The sequence below is a fragment of the Erythranthe guttata genome, chromosome 3, assembly GCF_056151865.1.
Source record: "Erythranthe guttata isolate IM_541 chromosome 3, IM_541, whole genome shotgun sequence".
Lineage (NCBI taxonomy): Eukaryota > Viridiplantae > Streptophyta > Magnoliopsida > Lamiales > Phrymaceae > Erythranthe > Erythranthe guttata.
Genome location: NC_142535.1, coordinates 2211620 through 2220529, shown reverse-complemented (window position 1 = coordinate 2220529; position 8910 = coordinate 2211620). Strand labels below are relative to the sequence as shown.

The 8910-nt window shown below is 37.5% G+C and overlaps 1 non-coding gene across 1 annotated transcript; it reads right to left on the bottom strand.

The window, feature by feature from the left end:
• Nucleotides 1-2254: 2254 nt before the first annotated feature.
• LOC148771498 (small nucleolar RNA R71) lies at nt 2255-2361 on the bottom strand. Its single transcript, XR_016030605.1, has one exon. It is a non-coding gene; the product is annotated as a small nucleolar RNA R71 (small nucleolar RNA).
• Nucleotides 2362-8910: the final 6549 nt, after the last annotated feature.

Sequence of the window (8910 nt, the reverse complement as noted above, 5' to 3'; positions counted from 1 at the left end):
GGCCCATCGCACAATGCCTCGCCGAGTTGATCTTTTGTTACTGCGAGTTGCATTTGTTCCCAATTGAATGGCTCATGTCGGGTGTTGTAGAAGGAGTTGTTGGCCTTGGCACTCCAATCGAGCCGCTTCCCTCAAACCGTGCTCGTCTTCCTATCCGAAGTTAGGAGGATAAGGGTGTTGGCATAGAACTCGCAACCAAAGACAAGTTTATCGACTCCTCCGGTTCCAACAATGATTGCCACCCTCGTCGTATGAATTCTTGATTCAACAGTTCAAATTGCGGTAGGGTGACTGTTAAGTATATATTTTTATACTTTATCGTACCTTTTTATTTGAGATTTTGGTGTGATTTAACGATAATTGGTGCTTAAAAAGTTGATTTATTGTATTTTAGGTATAAATTGAAGAATTGGAAAAGTTTGGGGTCAAAACTGCAATTTTGGAGAAAATATGGGCCAAAAGTGAAATAATCAAAAATCTGAAGAAATTGGCACGGGACGGCCGTCCCAAATTTACACCTAAAAATGGGACGGCCGTGCCAAATGCAGAAATTGGGCAGATGGTTTCGGCGATTCTCGCGCGGCCGTGTGAGAATTGCACTAATTTTCGCGCGGCCGTGCCAACACACGCAGGAGACAATTTTGAACTTTTAATCATACAAGGAAACCTAAAATCATCTACCAAGTTGGGACATCTATTTAAGCCCAAACAAAGCACGAATTAGAGGGACTTTTGACACAACCTTGGAGCGAGAGGAGCGAGAGAACGAAGAATTGAAGACGGAGAATTGACAAATCTTCATCACAATTCTTCTTTTATCTATCTTTTCTTAATCTATGTCTTTTTATATTTTTATTATGTGTTTCGTAGAGAACATGAGTAGCTAAGTTTTTAATCTAGGATTTTGTTGGAACCCTATGTAGGGATGGTGAACCCGTTTTCTTGAGATTATGCAATTATGATTTTATGATTATTTCTTATACTTGTTATGATTGTTAGTGCATGAACTTGATCAATTTATGTGCTTTATCTGTGATTATTGGGATTGACTCGACAGAGCTATTTTGATAATTAGACGGTAAGTATAAGAACCTTCGAGTAGTTTTCACCGGATTAGTGTGTCAATTGCATGTGGTGTCGTAGACATACAAATATCACCTTAGGTAGCCATTTACGAGACTTATTAGTTAATGCTTTATTCATAATTTGTTTGCATAGACATATAGTGAACCGTTTATGAATAATAAACTCATAATACACGCGACAACGGGTTATGAGTAAATTAGTGTCTCGGGTTAATAATCATGAATCATATATTTCATAATTGAGGGGTTTTGGGTGAGCAATTCTTGCATAGGGGGAAGATAAAATCCTAGGTCCGTTTTTATTGATATTTTCTCGTGTTTAATTGCTTTCATAATTAGTTTAATTATTTAGTTGATTAAATTTGACAACTTTGCGTAGGATGAATAAAAATCATAATTGTTAGAATTTGGTACTTAGGATTAGATAATTTGAGTATTCCCTGTGGGATCGACATCCGACTCTCACGAGTCCACTTTTACTACTTGTTTGCGATACGTGCACTTGTGTGTTAGGTATTTAGAACCCAACAAGTTTTGGCGCCGCTGCCGGGAATACGGCTAAATTATCTATTTATCCTAATATTAAATTTGAGCAATTTTTCTTACTTCAGCCGTTTTATTTATTTTATTTAATTATTTTCTTTGCTTATTTTATTTTTATTATTTTTGTTTATGTACTTTTTATGCGAATGGAAGAAGAGAATAATCATAGGGGAGATGACCAAGGGCGCTTACCGAATGCGGCGAGAGAAATCGTCAATGAGCAAGGGCAACGCCAGCTAATTAATCCACCACCTCGTCAACGAGCATTGCATGAGTACACCGTTCCAACACTCAATGGGTTTCAATCGAGCATCCAGCAGCCCCCCATTGAAGCCAACAATTTCGAAATTCGAGCGGGACTCCTCACTATGCTCCAAAACAATGGGTTGTTCAGCGGATTAGCTCATGAAGATCCGCATCTCCACTTGGTCAACTTCCTCAAAACGTGTGATTCGCACAAGATGAACGGAGTATCACCCGAAGCACTGCAACTCCGCCTGTTCAAGCACTATTTACAAGGTGCAGCCCGAGAATGGTTACAAACTCGTGCACAACACTCCATCTCATCTTGGCCCCAACTAGCGCAACTCTTCATGAACACATACAACTCCCCAACAAAAACTGAGAGAATCCGGAGAGAAATACAAAATTTCATACAAGATGCCGGTGAAGTGTTATTCGAGACGTGGGAGCGGTTCAAACAATTAATTCGGAGATGCCCCAATCATGGTCTTCAAGAGTGGCGGCAACTTCAAATATTTTATGACGGATTGCAAGATAAATCGAGAACGGTGCTCGATTCAGCAGCTAGCGGTATGTTCATGAGCTTGACCTATGACGAAGCATACAAACTTTTGGAGCAAATCGCTAGGAATAAATACATGCGGGCATCGGACCGGTCCAATAGCGGAGCCATAAAGACGGGAGGAATTTTGGAGTTAGACGGGGTCAACGCAATCACTGCCCAATTAGAGAAGCTATCAAAGCAAGTAGCAGCATTGCAAACTCAGCAAGTCCATGCAGTCCAAGTTCCCGACCAGTGCGTAGAAGAAACAGAGTCTCTAAATTATGTGCATGAAACTAATCGACAACAGAAGAACCCGTACTCCAACGCTTATAATCCGGGATGGAAAGATCACCCCAACTTTGGATGGGGAGGAAATCAGCAAGGACAAAGGCCAGCTCCCGGATTCCAAAATCCACCTCAAGCTCCGGCCCAAGAAGTAGACCTCGCTGATATCTTAGCAAAATTCATGACGTCAACCCAAGCATCCATTCGGAACCTTGAGACACAAATGGGTCAACTTGCAACCCAGCTAAACGCGAGGCCATCGGGAGCACTGCCGTCGAATACGGAAGATCCTCGAAAGAGCAACATCGAGCAGTGCAATGCAGTAACTTTGCGAAATGGGAGGCAATTAGAGGAAGGTCCTAAAAAGTCCGTTGCACCACCTCCTATTGTAGAGGAGCCCAAAGAAAAGACCGAGGTCGGGCCAAGCAACACAAAGATCGCAGTAAGTGAATCTACTCCCAAGGTACCTTTCCCTCAACGTTGTCAAAACTCCAAGCTTGATATGCAATTTCAGTTATTTTTGGATTATCTTAAAAAGTTGCATGTTAATATTCCTTTTGTTGAGGCACTTAAGTATATGCCAAATTGGGTTAAGTTTATAAAGGAACTTGTATCGAAGAAGATGAGGCTTCCGGAGTGTGCAGCAATAGTAGACCTCAATGAGCAAAGTAGTGTTATCCTTTCAAATAAAATCCCACCGAAGCTTCGAGATCCGGGGAGTTGTACCATTCCATGCACAATAGGTACAAGGTATTTTGGGCGGGCATTGTGTGATCAAGGGGCGAGCGTAAATTTAATGCCTTTATCAATTTATGAGAAATTGAATTTAGGAGAAATTCAGCCCACTTCTGTGACCTTGCAGCTAGCCGATAGATATTTTACTCACCCTTTAGGTATAGTGGAGGATGTATTGGTCAAGGTAGATAAGTTTATACTCCCGGCCGATTTTCTAGTACTAGACATAGAGGAAGATGAAAATATTCCCCTTATCTTAGGACGCCCCTTCTTAGCAACCGGTAGGTCAATTATTGATGTAGGGAAGAGAGAGCTAAGAATGAGTGTGGGGGACGAAACAGTGATCTTCAAGGTGTACCGGGTGGATGAACAGCCTATTACGGCTAATGGATGTTATCTTCTTGATGAGGTAAGTGATTCTAAACTTTTTCTTGTTAAATTACATGATTTAAAGAATTTTGTGGATACTAATGTGCATGTAGGAGAACAAAAGAAAAAGGTTGAGTTGGTTACAACACCTACTCAAAACACCGTGATAAAAGACGATGTTGGCAAGCCTCATGACATCAAGAAGAATAAATTCAAGGGCATTCCTAAGCGAACCAGTCGAAAGAAGAATCGGATCAACCCATTTATTCAAGACTTTCTCCAAAAGGAAGTAAGGAGATGGGTTCAAAAGCTAAGGAATTGAAGAGCAAGAACAAAGTATGGCTGAAGACTATAAACTTAGCGCTTCTCGGGAGGCAACCCGAGATTTTCGTTTTTTTTTTTTTTTTCTTGTTTTATTTTGTTTATTTATTTTATAAGCATGCAAGCTAATAAATTAAACATGTTTTTAATTTTTAGGACCAAAAATCGCAATTTTGCAGCTCATACGGCCGTCCCAAAACAAGGCTTAATTTCACACGGCCGTGTGAAAAATCTGGAAGCTACTGCCCAATTTTGGCAAATCGCACGGCCGTGCGGAAAATAGTTCAAAATCTCATACGGCCCTGCGAAACTCAACAGAAGCATAATAAAGGCGAGGGTGGAGAGAAAACCGGAGACGGCCAAGACGACTTATTCAGGTGTATTCTATCCTTAAACTTCGTGTTAATTACATTGAGGGCAATGTAAATTTTAAGTTTGGGGGTGGAAAATTACTTGTTTCTATGTGCTTTAATTTTTTAGTTTGCATGCCTTAAGTTTTTTTTATTTGAGTTATTTTATTTTAGTTTTTTCTTTCGAAAAAAAAAAAATTGCTTGAGATAAATGCTTCGATGAATCATGATGATGAAAGATGGTCGATGTTTAATTATGAAATTGCTTGTTTTATCTTCATTTTGATCGAATTTTGGTGAGCTTTTGATTCAAAGTGTCGTAAGAAGGAGTCATTGTTAGGAATCTCGAATTATGCGTTGCTTTGGTTGAAAGTTTTGTGTTTTAAAATTTGAGTTAATTTATGTTATATCATATGCTATTCGGTTTTAGAACTTGTCTTATGAATTTATAAAGTGAAATATTAAATTGTTGAGTAAATTGGGAAGTGATTTGGGCCATCTTTGAACCGCTTGAGCCTTTCAAGCCTACCTTTAAATTTTTATCATTCGAACTTTGATTGAGCCTTGGAGAAACGGTGTTCTTTCTTTTAACCAATGTGTATAAGGTAGAATAAGTGGAGATTTTTGAAAAATTAACCCTTGGAGTTCGGTCGAAATTTTTTTATAAGGTCCTTCTTCTTCTCCGAAAAGAAAAAAAAAAAGAAAAAAAAAAGGAAAAAAAAATTAAAAAAAAAAATATATATATATAATAATAATAAAAAAATAATAAAAAAGAGAAAGAAAAAGAAGAAGAAGAGACTAGAAGGGGAAGTAAGGACTAGTTGTTGAGTTGTTTTGAAAGCTCGATCCATTGTTTTAAGAGCAAAAGTGGAGACTTTTGAACTCTTAAGAATCGAGTTAATTAAAGTCCTTAGAGGTGAATTCATTGTTTCAAACGCCTATCTTTCAAAATTTGGCGTAATCACCTCAATTCAAGAAGCATAGCCACCTATACCCATATCTCCTACCTCGAACCAAAAAGCCCAACATTTGAAAGCCAAAAAGTCCCAATGATCCCAATAGCTCAATTATTTGATACTAGCTGAGTAAAAATTTGGTGAGTCTTTGGAGTTGAATATTATTATGTAAGTATAAATTTTCTCCAATTTTAATGTACAAATATGGGATACTTGAAGCGATAGCATGGTTTGTGGTTTTTAGCAATGGTGAGTGAATACGTATCTTTGAATTACGAGCTTGTAAATTTTTGAGAATTGTCATGATAATTGCAAGTTCTGAAAAAATGAAAGTTGACCATTAATCTATGTGATGAGAGGCATTTGTTGAGAGTGTTGCTGTGAAAGTTGCTAGTTTTTGCTTGAGGACAAACAAAAGATCAAGTTTGGGGGTGTGTTAAGTATATATTTTTATACTTTATCGTACCTTTTTATTTGAGCTTTTGGTGTGATTTAACGATAATTGGTGCTTAAAAAGTTGATTTATTGTATTTTAGGTATAAATTGAAGAATTGGAAAAGTTTGGGGTCAAAACTGCAATTTTGGAGAAAATATGGGCCAAAAGTGAAATAATCAAAAATCTGAAGAAATTGGCACGGGACGGCCGTCCCAAATTTACACCTAAAAATGGGACGGCCGTGCCAAATGCAGAAATTGGGCAGAAGGTTTCGGCGATTCTCGCGCGACCGTGTGAGAATTGCACTGATTTTCGCGCGGCCGTGCCAACACACGCAGGAGACAATTTTGAACTTTTAATCACACAAGAAAACCTTAAATCATCTACCAAGTTGGGACATCTATTTAAGCCCAAACCAAGCACGAATTAGAGGAACTTTTGACACAACCTTGGAGCGAGAGAACGAAGAATCGAAGACGGAGAATTGACAAATCTTCATCACAATTCTTCTTTTATCTATCTTTTCTTAATCTATGTATTTTTATATTTTTATTATGTGTTTCGTAGAGAACATGAGTAGCTAAGTTTTTAATCTAGGATTTTGTTGGAACCCTATGCAGGGATGGTGAACCCGTTTTGTTGAGATTATGCAATTATGATTTTATGATTATTTCTTATACTTGTTATGATTGTTAGTGCATGAACTTGATCAATTTATGTGCTTTATCTGTGATTATTGGGATTGACTCGACAGAGCTATTTTGATAATTAGACGGTAAGTATAAGAACCTTCGAGTAGTTTTCACCGGATGAGTGTGTCAATTGCATGTGGTGTCGTAGACATACAGATATCACCTTAGGTAGCCATTTACTAGACTTATTAGTTAATGCTTTATTCATAATTTGTTTGCATAGACATATAGTGAACCGTTTATGAATAATAGACTCATAATACACGCGACAGCGGGTTATGAGTAAATTAGTGTCTCGGGTTAATAATCATGAATCATATATTTCATAATTGAGGGGTTTTGGGTGAGCAATTCTTGCATAGGGGGAAGATAAAATCCTAGGTCCGTTTTTATTGATATTTTCTCGTGTTTAATTGCTTTCATAATTAGTTTAATTATTTAGTTGACTAAATTTGACAACTTTGCATAGGATGGATAAAAATCATAATTGTTAGAATTTGGTACTTAGGATTAGATAATTTGAGTATTCCCTGTGGGATCGACATCCGACTCTCACGAGTCCACTTTTACTACTTGTTTGCGATACGTGCACTTGCGTGTTAGGTATTTAGCCCCAACAGTGACCGTATATGCGCGCTCCGTCACAAGTTTCTTCACCATTTGTTTTTCAAAACGGACCTTGGAGCCTTCCACACAAAAGGCGTCTTCATCGGGAGTTGGAACTTGGTCGGCTTTCTTGCCCTTCCCCTTTCCTTTTGAAGTGCCGTCTCCTTTTGAAGTGCCTTCTCCGTCACGTCCTCTTTTCCCCATGATGTGAGAATGCCTTGTGGAAGGGATTGGAAGTGAGGTGAAAACTACTCAAAGGCTCTTCTATCCCTGTTCTAATTATTAAAACGATCTGTCGATTCAATTCTAACAATAACACATAGCAACATAAATTAGCTACGTTCATGCGCTAAATAAGATCAAATAGAAGAAATAATCAAGGAATTTAAACTTGCATAATATTAGAAAAAATAGGTTCGAATCACCACATAGGGTTCCAACAAAATCCTAGATTAAAAACTTAGCTACTCATGTTCTCTATGAAAAGCATAATAAAAATACGATAAATCATAAAAGTTCGTAAATAAAAATAAAAGTAAAGGGAGAACTATGATTAAGATTCGTCAAGTCTTTGTCTTCGTTACTCCGTTCTCTTGCTCCTAGATTGCATGTAAAAAGATAAGATTCCAATTGTATGCTTTGCTTGGCCTTTATATAGGGTGCAAAAATATAAGAGGGCGGTTTCCTTGTGTAATTAAACTTCCTTCGCTGCGCCTCCTCGTGATCTCGGACGGCCGTGTCAAAATTAACACTGAACTCGGACGGCCGTCCGGACTTTAATTCTTCTTACTTTTGATTTTTTTACTTTTGGCCCACTTTTTTTCCGAAATTGCAGTTTTTACCCCATAAGTTTCCAATTCTTCAATTTGTGTCTAAAATACAAATAATAACCATTTTAAGCACCAATTATCGTTAAAACACACCAAAAGCTCCAATTAAAAGGTATGATTAAGTGTAAAAATATACACTTAACAATGGACATATCGAATTCCGCCGTCGAGAGAAGAAAAACGGAAGAAAGAGACGGCGGATGGGGAAGATGGAAATATGGATCGAGAGAAAGAGTGAGGGAGAGAAAACGTGGCTATGGTTAAACGGCGTGAGATTTGGGTGGGTTTGGTGGAGGGTATAATTGTACTATATATTTTAAAATTAAATTATGGATTTATCTCAAAGAGGTGAAAAAAGAATGGACCCCCTCTAATAGGAAATGTCACATGAGAGGGTTTTGTCAAATAATCCCTATATATCTAGATATTATTTGTAGCTACTCATATCATATAAGATCAATATTTAAATATGATTATGTTCCCATCGTTTACATATCCTAATCACATATCATAATATAATAAAAATCCTTAAAAATACAAGTAGAATGCAAATTTTTTGCATTAAAAAAATGCTTGAACATATATCATTAATTAGTTCATGTAAAGATAATAATTAACACAAACAAAACAAAACATAAACTCACTTTTTTTATTGAAAGTCCAAATTTTTTTCATTGGATTAAAAAAAAAAGTTGATATGAAAACCGGTTTTGACCGACTTTTGCTATTAAAGTTTGACCCGTCTCCAATGGTTTGACCTCCACAACCCACTGTGGACCGGCTCAAACCGCCTAAGGCCAAAATTCTCTTTCTTCAAACGTTTACACCGAAGTCGTAAAAGTATTGGACCGCATCCGCCACAAAAACCAATTAATCGGCCTTCTTGGTCGAATTTTAGAACACTTAGTATAAAGA